Below are 26,381 nucleotides of genomic sequence, written 5' to 3' on the forward strand. Positions count from 1 at the left end.
GGCTCACTGTAACTCGGTGTACGTCTTGTACCGGCAACACAAACTCACAGCCAAACTGTGACTCAATGCTCAAACTATATCAGCACATGCACACGCAAACAGCTCACTGTGAATCAATTGACCGCCTATACCATCACAAACACATAAACAGCTCACTAGGAGTCAATGCATAGCCTATGTCTGCATGCATACACACACACACACACACACACACATGGCCGTGACTCAGTTCACAGTCTGTACCAGCACATAATCACACATGGCTTACTGTGACAAAACACGCAACCGAACACAGCACATGTGGACACACACACACCCAGAGACACACATGACTCACTGTGACTCAATGCACTGTCCATATTTGCACAGACACACACACACAGATGGCTCACTGGGACCCTGTGCACAGCCTATACCAACAAACCCTCACAGACACTAACGGAGCACTGTGACTCAATGCATAGCCTATATCAACAGGCATACACACACACACACACAAATACGGCAATGTGACTCAGTGCACAGCTTATAACAGAACACATGCATGCACACACACAAAAACAAACATGGCTCACTGATACTCAATCCACAGTCTCTAAGAGCACACACACACTCACACTCAAACCTCACTGTGTCTGAACACACAAGCTATACTATTACACACTCACACGGACACTGACACACATGTCACTGTGACTCAATGCACAGTCTATCTCAGCACACACACACAGACATACAAAGCTGAGACTCAATGTCCAGTGTACACCGGAACAGACATACACACCTCACTGTGACTCAATGCACAGCCTATACCAGCACACAAACACACACATGCACACACACACACGGCTAACTGTGACTCAATGCCCAGCATAAACCTGAAAAGACACACACTATCAGACACAAACATCACTGTTTCTCATTGAGTGGCTTTTACCACTGCACATAAACACAAACTCACACACACACCTCACTGTGACTCAATGTCCAGCCTATATGTTCACACACATGCACAATCACACACACACAGCTCACAGTGAATCAATGCAAAACATATAGCCACACAACATGCACAACCACACACAAACTCAATGTGAATCAATGCATAGCCTATACCAGCACACATGCATGCACACACACAGACTCAATGCACAGTCTATAGAGTGACACACAGAAACACATGGCTCAGTGTTACACAATGCCCAGCCTCTAGCAGCACACACACACAGACACAGCCACACACATGCCCGGATCACTGTATCTCAATGTACATCTTATACCAGAACACACACACACACACACACACAGCTCATTGTGAAACAATGCAAAATGTATACCAGCAGACACCCACACACCCACACTCACAGTTCAATGTGAATCAAGGCACAACCTATAAAAGCACACATGTATGCACACACACACACAACAAACTGTGACTGAATGCCCAGTATGTAACAGCACTCACACACACTCATACACACCTCACTGTTAACCAGTGTGCAGCTTCTACAAGCACACTCACATACACACACGGCTCACTGTAACTGAATGTGCACCCTATATCAGCACACACACAAACACACACAGCTCACTGTGCTTCAATGCCCACCCTATACTTGCACACACATGAACACTCACACACACACCACACTGTGACTCAATTCTCAGCCTATGCCAGCCCAGAGGTATTCAAAAACACACACAGAGCTACTGTGACTCAATGCACATTACCTAACAGCACACACACACACACACAAACATACACTGCTCATTGGATTCAATGCACTGTCTAAACCAGCACACACACACACAAACACACACACATATATGACTCACTGACTCAATGCACAACCTGTACTGGCACACACACAAGGCTTACTGTGACTCAATGCAGAGTCTACACCAGCATACAAACACATGGCTCACTGTGACTGAATGTAATGCCTATGCCAGCACACACACACAGAGACACATGCATGGCTCTCTCTGATTCAATGCACGTACTATACCATCACAAACACACACACACACACACGCACAGTCACTGTGACACAATGCAGACCCTATACAACAACACCCATGCAAAGACACATATGCACGGCTCTTTGTGACTCTATGCACACCCTATACTATCACATACACACATTCACACATGGCTCATTGTGAATCAGTGCACAGTCTGTAGTTCCAGGTGTACACACACAGACACACCCCTCAGTGACTCAATGCCAAGCCCATACCATCACACACACACACACATACACACACAGCTCACTGTGAATCAGTGTACAGTCTTCAGCTCTATGTACATACACACACAACACACCTTAGTGAATCAATGCAGAGACCATACCAGCATACACACACACATACACACACCTGAGACTCAATGCTCTGCCTATTCCAGCACACTCACACACACACGCACGCACATGGCTCACTGTGATTCAATACCAGCCTGTACCTGCACACACACACACTCTCACACACACCGCCGTGTGACTCAATGCAGTTTATACCACCACACAGACACACACACACACACACCTCACTGTGACTCAACGCCAAGCCCATACAAGTAAACAGACACACACAACCATGGCTCACTGAGACTCAATGAACAGTGTATACTAGCACATACAAACACATGGTTCAATGTGAGTCAATGCATAGCCTATACCCGCACACACATACACAGAAACACACCTTAATGTGGCTCAGTGCACAGCCTATAGCAGTACACACACACACACACTGCTCAGTGATTCAATTCAAATCCCATATCAGCATACACATACACTCACCTAGGTGTGACTCAATTCTCAGCCAATAGCAGCACACACACACATCTTACTGTGACTCATGCAGACTGTACAAAACCAAATACACAAATACTAACACATGGCTTGGATTCAATGCACAGTCCATACCAGCAAAGGCACACACACCACACCACACTGTGACTCAATGCTCAGATTATACCAGCACACACACAAGGCTCACTGTGTCCTAGTGCACAGAATATAACATCACACACACACACTCACACCCCACACTGTGACTCAATGCACAACCTGTACCTACACATACACACACACACCCCTCACTGTGACAAAAAGTGCAGCCTATACCAGCACACACACACACCTCAATCTGACACAATGGTCAGCCAATATCAGAACACGCAGGCACACACACACATCATTCTGACTCACTGCACATCCTATACCAGTGCACTCACACACACAAACACATGGCTGACTGTGAATCAATGCACACTATACCAGGACACACACACACACACACACACACGGCTCCATGTGACTCAGTGCACCGGATATGCTAGCAGACATACACACACAGAGAAGCACATACGGCAAACTGTGAGTCAATCCACAGCCCATACCTCCACACACGCACACAAACTGACACTCAAAAACACAGCTCAGTGTGATTCAATGCAAATCCTATACCAGAAAGTGCACACACACACACACACAAACCTCCTTATGAATCAGTGCATAACGTATAACATCACACACATACACCTCACTGTGACTCAAAGTGGTGCCTCTCCCTGCACATACACACACAAACAACTCAATATGACTCAATGTGTAGACTGTACCAGCACACACACACACACATGTGCACACACACCTCAGTGTGCCTCAATTGTCAGCCTATACCAGAACACACGGACACACACACCTCTCACTCTGACTCAATGCACAACGTATACCAGCGTGTACACACACTCACATGGCACAGTGAATCAATATATAACTGCACACACACACACACACACAGACATGCACAGATGCAGGCCTCACTGTGACTCAATGCACAGTCTATACCAGTACACACAAACACACCAACACGCACTCACACCTGGCTCAATGGTACTGAAACAATCGCCTATACCAGCACACACACACACAGCTCACTGTGACTCAATGCAGTCTGTATCACCACACACTCACACACAAACCCATGAGTCAATAAACCCCATACCAACACAATAAAGCCTATACCAGCACACAAACACACATGCACACACACACACACGAGACTGTGACTGAAAACGCTTCCTGTACCAGCACACAACAGACAAACACCTCACTGTGACTCAATGCACAGCCTATACGAGCACACACATACACACAAAGCTCACAGTGACTCAATACAGAGTCTATACCAGTGCACACACAGACACACACACACACACAGCCCACTCTGTCTCAATGGTCATCCAGTGTCAGCACACACACACACACACACAAACACACACACTCGTTCAGGTCAAAGTGGATAAAACCACAGTCCACACCATCACAGACACACACACACTGCACTACTCACTGTGACTCAATGCACAGTCTACACCAGCAAATACACACACACACACACACCTCCCACACATTTAACTGTGACTCAGTGCTGTGACTATACCAGCTCCCCACACACACATGGTTCACTGTGACTCAGTGCACAGCCAATTACTGTACACACACACACAGATACACACACATATTGCTCAGTTTGACCTAACAAACTGTCTGTAGCACCACATACACACATCCACACCTCAGAGACTCAATGATCAGCCTGTAACATCACACACACACACGCATACACAAATACACATACACCCACAGATACGGCTCGCTGTGATTCAATGCACAGCCTATAACACCACACAGAGACACCCATCACTCTGACTCAAACCGCAGCCTGTACCTGCACATACACACACAAAGAACCACCTTCTGGTACTCAATTCACAGCCTACTGCAGCACAAACACACACACACAAACACAACCATCACTGTGACTCAATGCACCTCCTATGACAGCATACACACTTGGCTCACTGTGAATCAATGCACAGCCTATACAAGAACACACACACACACCAACACGCACTCACACATGGCTCACTGGTAGTCAGTCAATCGCCTATACCAGGACACACACACACAGCTCGCTGTGACTCAATGAAGTCTGTATCACCACGCACTCACACACACACCCATGATTCAATAAAACCCATACCAGCACAATAAAGCCCATACCAGCACACAAAATCACATGCACACACACACACACCTGACTGTGACTGAAAAAGCTTTCTGTACCAGCACACACACACAGAAACACCTCACTGAGACGCAATGCACTGCCTATACGAGCAAACACTTAAACACACAGCTCACAGTGAATCAATACAGAGTCTATACCAGCACACACACAGACACACACAGAGCCCACTCTGTCTCAATGGTCATTCAGTGCTAGCACACACTCACACACACAGATACACACACACACACTCGTTCATGTCAAAGTGGATAAAAACACAGTCCACACCATCACAGACACACACACACTGCACTACTAACTGTGACTCAATGCACAGTATACACCAGCAAATACACACACACATGCACACACATCTCCTACACATTTAACTGTGACTCAGTGCTGTGACTATACCAGCTCCCCACACACACATGGTTCACCATGACTCAATGCAGAGCCAATAACTGTACACACACACACACATACACACACATATGTCTCAGTTTGACCTAACGACGAGTCTGTAGCACCACATACACACATGCACACCTCAGTGACTCAGTGTTCAACCTGTACCATCACACACACACACATACAAAAATACACATACACACAAAAATACGGCTCGCTGTGATTCAATGCACAGCCTATTACACCACACAGAGACACCCATCTCTCTGACTCAAACCGCAGCCTGTACCTGCACATACACACACAAAGACCCACCTTCTGTGACTCAATTCACAGCCTACTGCAGCACACACACACACAAACACAACCATCACTGTGACTCAATGCACCTCCTATACAAGCATACACACATGGCTCACTGTGGATCAATGCACAGCCTATACAAGAACACACAAACACACACACATAACTGACTGTGACTCAGGGAACCACCTATAGCAGCACACACACACACACACAAACATACACGGCTCTCTTGGACTCAATGCACTGCATATACCAGCACACACACACACACACACACACATATGACTCACTGACTCAATGCATAGCCTGTACTGGCACACACACAAGGCTTACTGTGACTCAATGCAGAGTCTACACCAGCATACAAACACATGGCTCACTGTGACTCAATGTAATGCCTATGCCAGCACACACACACAGAGACACATGCATGGCTCTCTCTTATTCAATGCACGCACTATACCACCACAAACACAAACACACACACACACGCACAGTCACTGTGCCACAGTACACAGCCTATATCACAACACCCATGCAAAGACACATATGCACGGCTCTTTGTGACTCTATGCACACCCTATACTATGACATACACACATTCACACATGGCTCGTTGTGAATCAGTGCACAGTCTATAGTTCCAGGTATACACACACAGACACACACCTCAGTGATTCAATGAAAAGCCCATACCATCACACACACACACACATACACACACAGCTCACTGTGAATCAGTATACGGTCTTCAGCTCCATGTACATACACACACAACACACCTTAGTGAATCAATGCAGAGACCATACCAGCATACACACACACATACACACACCTGAGACTCAATGCTCTGCCTATTGCAGCACACACACACACACACACACACAGCTCACTGTGATTCAATACCAGCCTGTACCTGCACACACACACACTCTCACACACACCGCCGTGTGACTCAATGCAGCTTATACCACCACACAGAAACACAGACACACACACACACCTCACTGTGACTCAATGCCAAGCCCATACAAGTAAACAGACACACACAACCATGGCTCACTGAGACTCAATGAACAGTGTATACTAGCACATACAAACACATGGCTCAATGTGAGTCAATGCATAGCCTATACCCGCACACACATACACAGAAACACACCTTAATGTGGCTCAGTGCACAGCCTATAGCAGTACACACACACACACCGCTCACTGATTCAATGCAAATCCCTTATCAGCATACACATACACATACACTCACCTAGGTGTGACTCAATTCTCAGCCTATAGCAGCACACACACACACCTTACTGTGACTCATGCAGACTCTACAGCACCAAATACACAAACACTAACACAGGGCTGGGATTCAATGCACAGTCCATACCAGCAAAGGCACACACACCACACCACACTGTGACTCAATGCTCAGATTATACCAGCACACACACATGGCTCACTGTGTCCTAGTGCACAGCATATAACATCACACACACACCCCACACTGTGACTCAATGCACAGCCTGTACCTACACATACACACACACACACCTCACTGTGACAAAAAGTGCAGCCTATGCCTGCACACACACACACCTCAATGTGACACAATGGTCAGCCTATACCAGAACACGCAGACACAGACACATCACTGTGACTCAATGCACAGACTATACCAGCGTGCACACAAACACACAGCACTGTGACTCAATGTACAATGTATACCAAAACACACAAGCATACACACACACCTCAGTGTGACTCAATGCACAGCCTATACCAGCACCACACATACACATCTGCACAGATACAGGGTTCACTGTGACTCAATGCACAACGTATAGAAGAACACACACACATACCAACATGCACACACACATGGCTGACCGTGACTCAATCAATCGTCTATACCAGCACACACACACACGACTCACTGTGACTCAATGCAGTCTTTAGCACAACAAACACAGACACACACACCCATTGAATCAATGAAAGCCCACCAACACACAGCACACCCATGGCTCCGTGTTACACAATGCTCAGCCTCTAGCAGCACACACACACACCCACACACACAGCCACACATATGCATGGCTCACTGTATCTCAATGTACATCTTATACCGGAACACAGACACACACACATACACGGCCACACACCACACTGTGACTCAAAGTTCAGAATATACCAGCATGCACACATGAAAACAGCTCACTCACACTCAGTGCATGGCTTATACCATCACGAAACACACACGTGTATCACTATGTGTCAATGCATAAACTATACCAGCATTCACACACACAAACACGGCCATGACTCAGTTCACAGACTTTACAAGCACACACACACACATGGCTCACTGTCACCCAATAACCAGCCTATGCCAGGACAGACACACAAACACACCTCACTGTGAATGAATGCACAGCCTATACCAGTACAGAAACATACACAAACACACAAGGCACACTGTGACTAATAGCCAGCCTTTAGATGCAGACACATGCACACTCCCACAAACACACTTCACTGTGACACAATGCTCAGCCTGTAGCACAACACACAGACACACATACCCCCAGATGACTGTGAAAAATGCAAAGCATACACCAGCACACACCCACACACACAGTTCAATGTGAATAAATGCACAGCTTATAAAATCACACACAAATGCACACACACACACACATGGCTAACTGTGAGAGAATGCACAGAATGGAACAGCACCCACACACACAATCACACACACAACTCACTGTGATTCAATGTTCAGCTTCTACAAGAGCACTCACACATACACACGGCTCACTGTGACTGAATGCGCAGCCTATACCAGCACACACACGAAAACACACAGCTCACTGTGATTCAATGCCCAGCCTATACTTGCACACACACGCACACTCACAACACACCTCACTGTGACTCAATGCTCAGCCTATACCAGCCCAGAGGTATTCACAAACACACACAGAGCTCACTGTGACTCAATGCACATTAACTTGAAGCAAACAACACACACACACACACATATACATGGTTCTCTGTGACTCAGTTCACAGTCTATACTAGCATCACACCCACACTCACAGCTCACTGTGACTTACTGCACCACCTATATAGGCACACACATACACACAAAGCCATAGACACCCACGGCTCACTGTAACTCGGTGTACGTCTTGTACCGGCAACACAAACTCACAGCCAAACTGTGACTCAATGCTCAAACTATATCAGCACATGCACACGCAAACAGCTCACTGTGAATCAATTGACCGCCTATACCATCACAAACACATAAACAGCTCACTAGGAGTCAATGCATAGCCTATGTCTGCATGCATACACACACACACATACACACACACACATGGCCGTGACTCAGTTCACAGTCTGTACCAGCACATAATCACACATGGCTTACTGTGACAAAACACGCAACCGAACACAGCACATGTGGACACACACACACCCAGAGACACACATGACTCACTGTGACTCAATGCACTGTCCATATTTGCACAGACACACACACACAGATGGCTCACTGGGACCCTGTGCACAGCCTATACCAACAAACCCTCACAGACACTAACGGAGCACTGTGACTCAATGCATAGCCTATATCAACAGGCATACACACACACACACACAAATACGGCAATGTGACTCAGTGCACAGCTTATAACAGAACACATGCATGCACACACACAAAAACAAACATGGCTCACTGATACTCAATCCACAGTCTCTAAGAGCACACACACACTCACACTCAAACCTCACTGTGTCTGAACACACAAGCTATACTATTACACACTCACACGGACACTGACACACATGTCACTGTGACTCAATGCACAGTCTATCTCAGCACACACACACAGACATACAAAGCTGAGACTCAATGTCCAGTGTACACCGGAACAGACATACACACCTCACTGTGACTCAATGCACAGCCTATACCAGCACACAAACACACACATGCACACACACACACGGCTAACTGTGACTCAATGCCCAGCATAAACCTGAAAAGACACACACTATCAGACACAAACATCACTGTTTCTCATTGAGTGGCTTTTACCACTGCACATAAACACAAACTCACACACACACCTCACTGTGACTCAATGTCCAGCCTATATGTTCACACACATGCACAATCACACACACACAGCTCACAGTGAATCAATGCAAAACATATAGCCACACAACATGCACAACCACACACAAACTCAATGTGAATCAATGCATAGCCTATACCAGCACACATGCATGCACACACACAGACTCAATGCACAGTCTATAGAGTGACACACAGAAACACATGGCTCAGTGTTACACAATGCCCAGCCTCTAGCAGCACACACACACAGACACAGCCACACACATGCCCGGATCACTGTATCTCAATGTACATCTTATACCAGAACACACACACACACACACACACAGCTCATTGTGAAACAATGCAAAATGTATACCAGCAGACACCCACACACCCACACTCACAGTTCAATGTGAATCAAGGCACAACCTATAAAAGCACACATGTATGCACACACACACACAACAAACTGTGACTGAATGCCCAGTATGTAACAGCACTCACACACACTCATACACACCTCACTGTTAACCAGTGTGCAGCTTCTACAAGCACACTCACATACACACACGGCTCACTGTAACTGAATGTGCACCCTATATCAGCACACACACAAACACACACAGCTCACTGTGCTTCAATGCCCACCCTATACTTGCACACACATGAACACTCACACACACACCACACTGTGACTCAATTCTCAGCCTATGCCAGCCCAGAGGTATTCAAAAACACACACAGAGCTACTGTGACTCAATGCACATTACCTAACAGCACACACACACACACACAAACATACACTGCTCATTGGATTCAATGCACTGTCTAAACCAGCACACACACACACAAACACACACACATATATGACTCACTGACTCAATGCACAACCTGTACTGGCACACACACAAGGCTTACTGTGACTCAATGCAGAGTCTACACCAGCATACAAACACATGGCTCACTGTGACTCAATGTAATGCCTATGCCAGCACACACACACAGAGACACATGCATGGCTCTCTCTGATTCAATGCACGTACTATACCATCACAAACACACACACACACACACGCACAGTCACTGTGACACAATGCAGACCCTATACAACAACACCCATGCAAAGACACATATGCACGGCTCTTTGTGACTCTATGCACACCCTATACTATCACATACACACATTCACACATGGCTCATTGTGAATCAGTGCACAGTCTGTAGTTCCAGGTGTACACACACAGACACACCCCTCAGTGACTCAATGCAAAGCCCATACCATCACACACACACACACACATACACACACAGCTCACTGTGAATCAGTGTACAGTCTTCAGCTCTATGTACATACACACACAACACACCTTAGTGAATCAATGCAGAGACCATACCAGCATACACACACACATACACACACCTGAGACTCAATGCTCTGCCTATTCCAGCACACTCACACACACACGCACGCACATGGCTCACTGTGATTCAATACCAGCCTGTACCTGCACACACACACACTCTCACACACACCGCCGTGTGACTCAATGCAGTTTATACCACCACACAGACACACACACACACACACCTCACTGTGACTCAACGCCAAGCCCATACAAGTAAACAGACACACACAACCATGGCTCACTGAGACTCAATGAACAGTGTATACTAGCACATACAAACACATGGTTCAATGTGAGTCAATGCATAGCCTATACCCGCACACACATACACAGAAACACACCTTAATGTGGCTCAGTGCACAGCCTATAGCAGTACACACACACACACACTGCTCAGTGATTCAATTCAAATCCCATATCAGCATACACATACACTCACCTAGGTGTGACTCAATTCTCAGCCAATAGCAGCACACACACACATCTTACTGTGACTCATGCAGACTGTACAAAACCAAATACACAAATACTAACACATGGCTTGGATTCAATGCACAGTCCATACCAGCAAAGGCACACACACCACACCACACTGTGACTCAATGCTCAGATTATACCAGCACACACACAAGGCTCACTGTGTCCTAGTGCACAGAATATAACATCACACACACACACTCACACCCCACACTGTGACTCAATGCACAACCTGTACCTACACATACACACACACACCCCTCACTGTGACAAAAAGTGCAGCCTATACCAGCACACACACACACCTCAATCTGACACAATGGTCAGCCAATATCAGAACACGCAGGCACACACACACATCATTCTGACTCACTGCACATCCTATACCAGTGCACTCACACACACAAACACATGGCTGACTGTGAATCAATGCACACTATACCAGGACACACACACACACACACACACACGGCTCCATGTGACTCAGTGCACCGGATATGCTAGCAGACATACACACACAGAGAAGCACATACGGCAAACTGTGAGTCAATCCACAGCCCATACCTCCACACACGCACACAAACTGACACTCAAAAACACAGCTCAGTGTGATTCAATGCAAATCCTATACCAGAAAGTGCACACACACACACACACAAACCTCCTTATGAATCAGTGCATAACGTATAACATCACACACATACACCTCACTGTGACTCAAAGTGGTGCCTCTCCCTGCACATACACACACAAACAACTCAATATGACTCAATGTGTAGACTGTACCAGCACACACACACACACATGTGCACACACACCTCAGTGTGCCTCAATTGTCAGCCTATACCAGAACACACGGACACACACACCTCTCACTCTGACTCAATGCACAACGTATACCAGCGTGTACACACACTCACATGGCACAGTGAATCAATATATAACTGCACACACACACACACACACAGACATGCACAGATGCAGGCCTCACTGTGACTCAATGCACAGTCTATACCAGTACACACAAACACACCAACACGCACTCACACCTGGCTCAATGGTACTGAAACAATCGCATATACCAGCACACACACACACAGCTCACTGTGACTCAATGCAGTCTGTATCACCACACACTCACACACAAACCCATGAGTCAATAAACCCCATACCAACACAATAAAGCCTATACCAGCACACAAACACACATGCACACACACACACACGAGACTGTGACTGAAAACGCTTCCTGTACCAGCACACAACACACAAACACCTCACTGTGACTCAATGCACAGCCTATACGAGCACACACATACACACAAAGCTCACAGTGACTCAATACAGAGTCTATACCAGTGCACACACAGACACACACACACACACAGCCCACTCTGTCTCAATGGTCATCCAGTGTCAGCACACACACACACACACACAAACACACACACTCGTTCAGGTCAAAGTGGATAAAACCACAGACCACACCATCACAGACACACACACACTGCACTACTCACTGTGACTCAATGCACAGTCTACACCAGCAAATACACACACACACACACACCTCCCACACATTTAACTGTGACTCAGTGCTGTGACTATACCAGCTCCCCTCACACACATGGTTCACTGTGACTCAGTGCACAGCCAATTACTGTACACACACACACAGATACACACACATATTGCTCAGTTTGACCTAACAAACTGTCTGTAGCACCACATACACACATCCACACCTCAGAGACTCAATGATCAGCCTGTAACATCACACACACACACGCATACACAAATACACATACACCCACAGATACGGCTCGCTGTGATTCAATGCACAGCCTATAACACCACACAGAGACACCCATCACTCTGACTCAAACCGCAGCCTGTACCTGCACATACACACACAAAGAACCACCTTCTGGTACTCAATTCACAGCCTACTGCAGCACAAACACACACACACAAACACAACCATCACTGTGACTCAATGCACCTCCTATGACAGCATACACACTTGGCTCACTGTGAATCAATGCACAGCCTATACAAGAACACACACACACACCAACACGCACTCACACATGGCTCACTGGTAGTCAGTCAATCGCCTATACCAGGACACACACACACAGCTCGCTGTGACTCAATGAAGTCTGTATCACCACGCACTCACACACACACCCATGATTCAATAAAACCCATACCAGCACAATAAAGCCCATACCAGCACACAAAATCACATGCACACACACACACACCTGACTGTGACTGAGAAAGCTTTCTGTACCAGCACACACACACAGAAACACCTCACTGAGACGCAATGCACTGCCTATACGAGCAAACACTTAAACACACAGCTCACAGTGAATCAATACAGAGTCTATACCAGCACACACACAGACACACACAGAGCCCACACTGTCTCAATGGTCATTCAGTGCTAGCACACACTCACACACACAGATACACACACACACACTCGTTCATGTCAAAGTGGATAAAAACACAGTCCACACCATCACAGACACACACACACTGCACTACTAACTGTGACTCAATGCACAGTATACACCAGCAAATACACACACACATGCACACACATCTCCTACACATTTAACTGTGACTCAGTGCTGTGACTATACCAGCTCCCCACACACACATGGTTCACCATGACTCAATGCAGAGCCAATAACTGTACACACACACACACATACACACACATATGTCTCAGTTTGACCTAACGACGAGTCTGTAGCACCACATACACACATGCACACCTCAGTGACTCAGTGTTCAACCTGTACCATCACACACACACACATACAAAAATACACATACACACAAAAATACGGCTCGCTGTGATTCAATGCACAGCCTATTACACCACACAGAGACACCCATCTCTCTGACTCAAACCGCAGCCTGTACCTGCACATACACACACAAAGACCCACCTTCTGTGACTCAATTCACAGCCTACTGCAGCACACACACACACAAACACAACCATCACTGTGACTCAATGCACCTCCTATACAAGCATACACACATGGCTCACTGTGGATCAATGCACAGCCTATACAAGAACACACAAACACACACACATAACTGACTGTGACTCAGGGAACCACCTATAGCAGCACACACACACACACAAACATACACGGCTCTCTTGGACTCAATGCACTGCATATACCAGCACACACACACACACACACACACATATGACTCACTGACTCAATGCATAGCCTGTACTGGCACACACACAAGGCTTACTGTGACTCAATGCAGAGTCTACACCAGCATACAAACACATGGCTCACTGTGACTCAATGTAATGCCTATGCCAGCACACACACACAGAGACACATGCATGGCTCTCTCTTATTCAATGCACGCACTATACCATCACAAACACAAACACACACACACACGCACAGTCACTGTGCCACAGTACACAGCCTATATCACAACACCCATGCAAAGACACATATGCACGGCTCTTTGTGACTCTATGCACACCCTATACTATGACATACACACATTCACACATGGCTCGTTGTGAATCAGTGCACAGTCTATAGTTCCAGGTATACACACACAGACACACACCTCAGTGATTCAATGAAAAGCCCATACCATCACACACACACACACATACACACACAGCTCACTGTGAATCAGTATACGGTCTTCAGCTCCATGTACATACACACACAACACACCTTAGTGAATCAATGCAGAGACCATACCAGCATACACACACACATACACACACCTGAGACTCAATGCTCTGCCTATTGCAGCACACACACACACACACACACACAGCTCACTGTGATTCAATACCAGCCTGTACCTGCACACACACACACTCTCACACACACCGCCGTGTGACTCAATGCAGCTTATACCACCACACAGAAACACAGACACACACACACACCTCACTGTGACTCAATGCCAAGCCCATACAAGTAAACAGACACACACAACCATGGCTCACTGAGACTCAATGAACAGTGTATACTAGCACATACAAACACATGGCTCAATGTGAGTCAATGCATAGCCTATACCCGCACACACATACACAGAAACACACCTTAATGTGGCTCAGTGCACAGCCTATAGCAGTACACACACACACACCGCTCACTGATTCAATGCAAATCCCTTATCAGCATACACATACACATACACTCACCTAGGTGTGACTCAATTCTCAGCCTATAGCAGCACACACACACACCTTACTGTGACTCATGCAGACTCTACAGCACCAAATACACAAACACTAACACAGGGCTGGGATTCAATGCACAGTCCATACCAGCAAAGGCACACACACCACACCACACTGTGACTCAATGCTCAGATTATACCAGCACACACACATGGCTCACTGTGTCCTAGTGCACAGCATATAACATCACACACACACCCCACACTGTGACTCAATGCACAGCCTGTACCTACACATACACACACACACACCTCACTGTGACAAAAAGTGCAGCCTATGCCTGCACACACACACACCTCAATGTGACACAATGGTCAGCCTATACCAGAACACGCAGACACAGACACATCACTGTGACTCAATGCACAGACTATACCAGCGTGCACACAAACACACAGCACTGTGACTCAATGTACAATGTATACCAAAACACACAAGCATACACACACACCTCAGTGTGACTCAATGCACAGCCTATACCAGCACCACACATACACATCTGCACAGATACAGGGTTCACTGTGACTCAATGCACAACGTATAGAAGAACACACACACATACCAACATGCACACACACATGGCTGACCGTGACTCAATCAATCGTCTATACCAGCACACACACACACGACTCACTGTGACTCAATGCAGTCTTTAGCACAACAAACACAGACACACACACCCATTGAATCAATGAAAGCCCACCAACACACAGCACACCCATGGCTCCGTGTTACACAATGCTCAGCCTCTAGCAGCACACACACACACCCACACACACAGCCACACATATGCATGGCTCACTGTATCTCAATGTACATCTTATACCGGAACACAGACACACACACATACACGGCCACACACCACACTGTGACTCAAAGTTCAGAATATACCAGCATGCACACATGAAAACAGCTCACTCACACTCAGTGCATGGCTTATACCATCACGAAACACACACGTGTATCACTATGTGTCAATGCATAAACTATACCAGCATTCACACACACAAACACGGCCATGACTCAGTTCACAGACTTTACAAGCACACACACACACATGGCTCACTGTCACCCAATAACCAGCCTATGCCAGGACAGACACACAAACACACCTCACTGTGAATGAATGCACAGCCTATACCAGTACAGAAACATACACAAACACACAAGGCACACTGTGACTAATAGCCAGCCTTTAGATGCAGACACATGCACACTCCCACAAACACACTTCACTGTGACACAATGCTCAGCCTGTAGCACAACACACAGACACACATACCCCCAGATGACTGTGAAAAATGCAAAGCATACACCAGCACACACCCACACACACAGTTCAATGTGAATAAATGCACAGCTTATAAAATCACACACAAATGCACACACACACACACATGGCTAACTGTGAGAGAATGCACAGAATGGAACAGCACCCACACACACAATCACACACACAACTCACTGTGATTCAATGTTCAGCTTCTACAAGAGCACTCACACATACACACGGCTCACTGTGACTGAATGCGCAGCCTATACCAGCACACACACGAAAACACACAGCTCACTGTGATTCAATGCCCAGCCTATACTTGCACACACATGCACACTCACAACACACCTCACTGTGACTCAATGCTCAGCCTATACCAGCCCAGAGGTATTCACAAACACACACAGAGCTCACTGTGACTCAATGCACATTAACTTGAAGCAAACAACACACACACACACACATATACATGGTTCTCTGTGACTCAGTTCACAGTCTATACTAGCATCACACCCACACTCACAGCTCACTGTGACTTACTGCACCACCTATATAGGCACACACATACACACAAATCCATAGACACCCACGGCTCACTGTAACTCGGTGTACGTCTTGTACCGGCAACACAAACTCACAGCCAAACTGTGACTCAATGCTCAAACTATATCAGCACATGCACACGCAAACAGCTCACTGTGAATCAATTGACCGCCTATACCATCACAAACACATAAACAGCTCACTAGGAGTCAATGCATAGCCTATGTCTGCATGCATACACACACACACACACACACACACACATGGCCGTGACTCAGTTCACAGTCTGTACCAGCACATAATCACACATGGCTTACTGTGACAAAACACGCAACCGAACACAGCACATGTGGACACACACACACCCAGAGACACACATGACTCACTGTGACTCAATGCACTGTCCATATTTGCACAGACACACACACACAGATGGCTCACTGGGACCCTGTGCACAGCCTATACCAACAAACCCTCACAGACACTAACGGAGCACTGTGACTCAATGCATAGCCTATATCAACAGGCATACACACACACACACACAAATACGGCAATGTGACTCAGTGCACAGCTTATAACAGAACACATGCATGCACACACACAAAAACAAACATGGCTCACTGATACTCAATCCACAGTCTCTAAGAGCACACACACACTCACACTCAAACCTCACTGTGTCTGAACACACAAGCTATACTATTACACACTCACACGGACACTGACACACATGTCACTGTGACTCAATGCACAGTCTATCTCAGCACACACACACAGACATACAAAGCTGAGACTCAATGTCCAGTGTACACCGGAACAGACATACACACCTCACTGTGACTCAATGCACAGCCTATACCAGCACACAAACACACACATGCACACACACACACGGCTAACTGTGACTCAATGCCCAGCATAAACCTGAAAAGACACACACTATCAGACACAAACATCACTGTTTCTCATTGAGTGGCTTTTACCACTGCACATAAACACAAACTCACACACACCCCTCACTGTGACTCAATGTCCAGCCTATATGTTCACACACATGCACAATCACACACACACAGCTCACAGTGAATCAATGCAAAACATATAGCCACACAACATGCACAACCACACACAAACTCAATGTGAATCAATGCATAGCCTATACCAGCACACATGCATGCACACACACAGACTCAATGCACAGTCTATAGAGTGACACACAGAAACACATGGCTCAGTGTTACACAATGCCCAGCCTCTAGCAGCACACACACACAGACACAGCCACACACATGCCCGGATCACTGTATCTCAATGTACATCTTATACCAGAACACACACACACACACACACACAGCTCATTGTGAAACAATGCAAAATGTATACCAGCAGACACCCACACACCCACACTCACAGTTCAATGTGAATCAAGGCACAACCTATAAAAGCACACATGTATGCACACACACACACAACAAACTGTGACTGAATGCCCAGTATGTAACAGCACTCACACACACTCATACACACCTCACTGTTAACCAGTGTGCAGCTTCTACAAGCACACTCACATACACACATGGCTCACTGTAACTGAATGTGCACCCTATATCAGCACACACACAAACACACACAGCTCACTGTGCTTCAATGCCCACCCTATACTTGCACACACATGAACACTCACACACACACCACACTGTGACTCAATTCTCAGCCTATGCCAGCCCAGAGGTATTCAAAAACACACACAGAGCTACTGTGACTCAATGCACATTACCTAACAGCACACACACACACACACAAACATACACTGCTCATTGGATTCAATGCACTGTCTAAACCAGCACACACACACACAAACACACACACATATATGACTCACTGACTCAATGCACAACCTGTACTGGCACACACACAAGGCTTACTGTGACTCAATGCAGAGTCTACACCAGCATACAAACACATGGCTCACTGTGACTCAATGTAATGCCTATGCCAGCACACACACACAGAGACACATGCATGGCTCTCTCTGATTCAATGCACGTACTATACCATCACAAACACACACACACACACACGCACAGTCACTGTGACACAATGCAGACCCTATACCACAACACCCATGCAAAGACACATATGCACGGCTCTTTGTGACTCTATGCACACCCTATACTATCACATACACACATTCACACATGGCTCATTGTGAATCAGTGCACAGTCTGTAGTTCCAGGTGTACACACACAGACACACCCCTCAGTGACTCAATGCAAAGCCCATACCATCACACACACACACACATACACACACAGCTCACTGTGAATCAGTGTACAGTCTTCAGCTCCATGTACATACACACACAACACACCTTAGTGAATCAATGCAGAGACCATACCAGCATACACACACACATACACACACCTGAGACTCAATGCTCTGCCTATTCCAGCACACTCACACACACACGCACGCACATGGCTCACTGTGATTCAATACCAGCCTGTACCTGCACACACACACACTCTCACACACACCGCCGTGTGACTCAATGCAGTTTATACCACCACACAGACACACACACACACACACCTCACTGTGACTCAACGCCAAGCCCATACAAGTAAACAGACACACACAACCATGGCTCACTGAGACTCAATGAACAGTGTATACTAGCACATACAAACACATGGTTCAATGTGAGTCAATGCATAGCCTATACCCGCACACACATACACAGAAACACACCTTAATGTGGCTCAGTGCACAGCCTATAGCAGTACACACACACACACACTGCTCAGTGATTCAATTCAAATCCCATATCAGCATACACATACACTCACCTAGGTGTGACTCAATTCTCAGCCAATAGCAGCACACACACACATCTTACTGTGACTCATGCAGACTGTACAAAACCAAATACACAAATACTAACACATGGCTTGGATTCAATGCACAGTCCATACCAGCAAAGGCACACACACCACACCACACTGTGACTCAATGCTCAGATTATACCAGCACACACACAAGGCTCACTGTGTCCTAGTGCACAGAATATAACATCACACACACACACTCACACCCCACACTGTGACTCAATGCACAACCTGTACCTACACATACACACACACACCCCTCACTGTGACAAAAAGTGCAGCCTATACCAGCACACACACACACACCTCAATCTGACACAATGGTCAGCCAATATCAGAACACGCAGACACACACACACATCACTCTGACTCACTGCACATCCTATACCAGTGCACTCACACACACAAACACATGGCTGACTGTGAATCAATGCACACTATACCAGGACACACACACACACACACACACACGGCTCCATGTGACTCAGTGCACCGGATATGCTAGCAGACATACACACACAGAGAAGCACATACGGCAAACTGTGAGTCAATCCACAGCCCATACCTCCACACACGCACACAAACTGACACTCAAAAACACAGCTCAGTGTGATTCAATGCAAATCCTATACCAGAAAGTGCACACACACACACACACAAACCTCCCTATGAATCAGTGCATAACGTATAACATCACACACATACACCTCACTGTGACTCAAAGTGGTGCCTCTCCCTGCACATACACACACAAACAACTCAATATGACTCAATGTGTAGACTGTACCAGCACACACACACACACATGTGCACACACACCTCAGTGTGCCTCAATTGTCAGCCTATACCAGAACACACGGACACACACACCTCTCACTCTGACTCAATGCACAACGTATACCAGCGTGTACACACACTCACATGGCACAGTGAATCAATATATAACTGCACACACACACACACACAGACATGCACAGATGCAGGCCTCACTGTGACTCAATGCACAGTCTATACCAGTACACACAAACACACCAACACGCACTCACACCTGGCTCAATGGTACTGAAACAATCGCATATACCAGCACACACACACACAGCTCACTGTGACTCAATGCAGTCTGTATCACCACACACTCACACACAAACCCATGAGTCAATAAACCCCATACCAACACAATAAAGCCTATACCAGCACACAAACACACATGCACACACACACACACGAGACTGTGACTGAAAACGCTTCCTGTACCAGCACACAACACACAAACACCTCACTGTGACTCAATGCACAGCCTATACGAGCACACACATACACACAAAGCTCACAGTGACTCAATACAGAGTCTATACCAGTGCACACACAGACACACACACACACACAGCCCACTCTGTCTCAATGGTCATCCAGTGTCAGCACACACACACACACACACAAACACACACACTCGTTCAGGTCAAAGTGGATAAAACCACAGTCCACACCATCACAGACACACACACACTGCACTACTCACTGTGACTCAATGCACAGTCTACACCAGCAAATACACACACACACACACACCTCCCACACATTTAACTGTGACTCAGTGCTGTGACTATACCAGCTCCCCACACACACATGGTTCACTGTGACTCAGTGCACAGCCAATTACTGTACACACACACACAGATACACACACATATTGCTCAGTTTGACCTAACAAACTGTCTGTAGCACCACATACACACATCCACACCTCAGAGACTCAATGATCAGCCTGTAACATCACACACACACACGCATACACAAATACACATACACCCACAGATACGACTCACTGTGATTCAATGCACAGCCTATAACACCACACAGAGACACCCATCACTCTGACTCAAACCGCAGCCTGTACCTGCACATACACACACAAAGAACCACCTTCTGGTACTCAATTCACAGCCTACTGCAGCACAAACACACACACACAAACACAACCATCACTGTGACTCAATGCACCTCCTATGACAGCATACACACTTGGCTCACTGTGAATCAATGCACAGCCTATACAAGAACACACACACACCAACACGCACTCACACATGGCTCACTGGTAGTCAGTCAATCGCCTATACCAGGACACACACACACAGCTCGCTGTGACTCAATGAAGTCTGTATCACCACGCACTCACACACACACCCATGATTCAATAAAACCCATACCAGCACAATAAAGCCCATACCAGCACACAAAATCACATGCACACACACACACACCTGACTGTGACTGAGAAAGCTTTCTGTACCAGCACACACACACAGAAACACCTCACTGAGACGCAATGCACTGCCTATACGAGCAAACACTTAAACACACAGCTCACAGTGAATCAATACAGAGTCTATACCAGCAGACACACACAGAGCCCACTCTGTCTCAATGGTCATTCAGTGCTAGCACACACTAACACACACACAGATACACACACACACTCGTTCATGTCAAAGTGGATAAAAACACAGTCCACACCATCACAGACACACACACACTGCACTACTAACTGTGACTCAATGCACAGTATACACCAGCAAATACACACACACATGCACACACATCTCCTACACATTTAACTGTGACTCAGTGCTGTGACTATACCAGCTCCCCACACACACATGGTTCACCATGACTCAATGCAGAGCCAATAACTGTACACACACACACACATACACACACATATGTCTCAGTTTGACCTAACGATGAGTCTGTAACACCACATACACACATGCACACCTCAGTGACTCAGTGTTCAACCTGTACCATCACACACACACACACATACAAAAATACACATACACACAAAAATACGGCTCGCTGTGATTCAATGCACAGCCTATTACACCACACAGAGACACCCATCTCTCTGACTCAAACCGCAGCCTGTACCTGCACATACACACACAAAGACCCACCTTCTGTGACTCAATTCACAGCCTACTGCAGCACACACACACACAAACACAACCATCACTGTGACTCAATGCACCTCCTATACCAGCATACACACATGGCTCACTGTGGATCAATGCACAGCCTATACAAGAACACACAAACACACACTCACACATAACTGACTGTGACTCAGGGAACCACCTATAGCAGCACACACACACACACACAAACATACACGGCTCTCTTGGACTCAATGCACTGCATATACCAGCACACACACACACACACACACACACATATATGACTCACTGACTCAATGCATAGCCTGTACTGGCACACACACAAGGCTTACTGTGACTCAATGCAGAGTCTACACCAGCATACAAACACATGGCTCACTGTGACTCAATGTAATGCCTATGCCAGCACACACACACAGAGACACATGCATGGCTCTCTCTTATTCAATGCACGCACTATACCATCACAAACACAAACACACACACACACGCACAGTCACTGTGCCACAGTACACAGCCTATATCACAACACCCATGCAAAGACACATATGCACGGCTCTTTGTGACTCTATGCACACCCTATACTATGACATACACACATTCACACATGGCTCATTGTGAATCAGTGCACAGTCTGTAGTTCCAGGTATACACACACAGACACACACCTCAGTGATTCAATGAAAAGCCCATACCATCACACACACACACACATACACACACAGCTCACTGTGAATCAGTATACGGTCTTCAGCTCCATGTACATACACACACAACACACCTTAGTGAATCAATGCAGAGACCATACCAGCATACACACACACATACACACACCTGAGACTCAATGCTCTGCCTATTGCAACACACACACACACACACAGCTCACTGTGATTCAATACCAGCCTGTACCTGCACACACACACACTCTCACACACACCGTCATGTGACTCAATGCAGCTTATACCACCACACAGACACACAGACACACACACACACCTCACTGTGACTCAATGCCAAGCCCATACAAGTAAACAGACACACACAACCATGGCTCACTGAGACTCAATGAACAGTGTATACTAGCACATACAAACACATGGCTCAATGTGAGTCAATGCATAGCCTATACCCGCACACACATACACAGAAACACACCTTAATGTGGCTCAGTGCACAGCCTATAGCAGTACACACACACACACCGCTCACTGATTCAATGCAAATCCCTTATCAGCATACACATACACATACACTCACCTAGGTGTGACTCAATTCTCAGCCTATAGCAGCACACACACACACCTTACTGTGACTCATGCAGACTCTACAGCACCAAATACACAAACACTAACACAGGGCTGGGATTCAATGCACAGTCCATACCAGCAAAGGCACACACACCACACCACACTGTGACTCAATGCTCAGATTATACCAGCACACACACATGGCTCACTGTGTCCTAGTGCACAGCATATAACATCACACACACACCCCACACTGTGACTCAATGCACAGCCTGTACCTACACATACACACACACACACCTCACTGTGACAAAAAGTGCAGCCTATGCCTGCACACACACACACCTCAATGTGACACAATGGTCAGCCTATACCAGAACACGCAGACACACACACATCACTGTGACTCAATGCACAGACTATACCAGCGTGCACACAAACACACAGCACTGTGACTCAATGTACAATGTATACCAAAACACACAAGCATACACACACACCTCAGTGGGACTCAATGCACAGCCTATACCAGCACCACACATACACATCTGCACAGATACAGGGTTCACTGTGACTCAATGCACAACGTATAGAAGAACACACACACATACCAACATGCACACACACATGGCTGACCGTGACTCAATCAATCGTCTATACCAGCACACACACACACGACTCACTGTGACTCAATACAGTCTTTAGCACAACAAACACAGACACACACACCCATTGAATCAATGAAAGCCCACCAACACACAGCACACCCATGGCTCCGTGTTACACAATGCTCAGCCTCTAGCAGCACACACACACACCCACACACACAGCCACACATATGCATGGCTCACTGTATCTCAATGTACATCTTATACCGGAACACACACACACACACATACACGGCCACACACCACACTGTGACTCAAAGTTCAGAATATACCAGCATGCACACATGAAAACAGCTCACTCACACTCAGTGCATGGCTTATACCATCACGAAACACACACGTGTATCACTATGTGTCAATGCATAAACTATACCAGCATTCACACACACAAACACGGCCATGACTCAGTTCACAGACTTTACAAGCACACACACACACATGGCTCACTGTCACCCAATAACCAGCCTATGCCAGGACAGACACACAAACACACCTCACTGTGAATGAATGCACAGCCTATACCAGTACAGAAACATACACAAACACACAAGGCACACTGTGACTAATAGCCAGCCTTTAGATGCAGACACATGCACACTCCCACAAACACACTTCACTGTGACACAATGCTCAGCCTGTAGCACAACACACAGACACACATACCCCCAGATGACTGTGAAAAATGCAAAGCATACACCAGCACACACCCACACACACAGTTCAATG

This window comes from Grampus griseus (genome assembly GCF_964374135.1).
Source record: "Grampus griseus genome assembly, chromosome: Y".
In the NCBI taxonomy this organism is placed as follows: domain Eukaryota; kingdom Metazoa; phylum Chordata; class Mammalia; order Artiodactyla; family Delphinidae; genus Grampus; species Grampus griseus.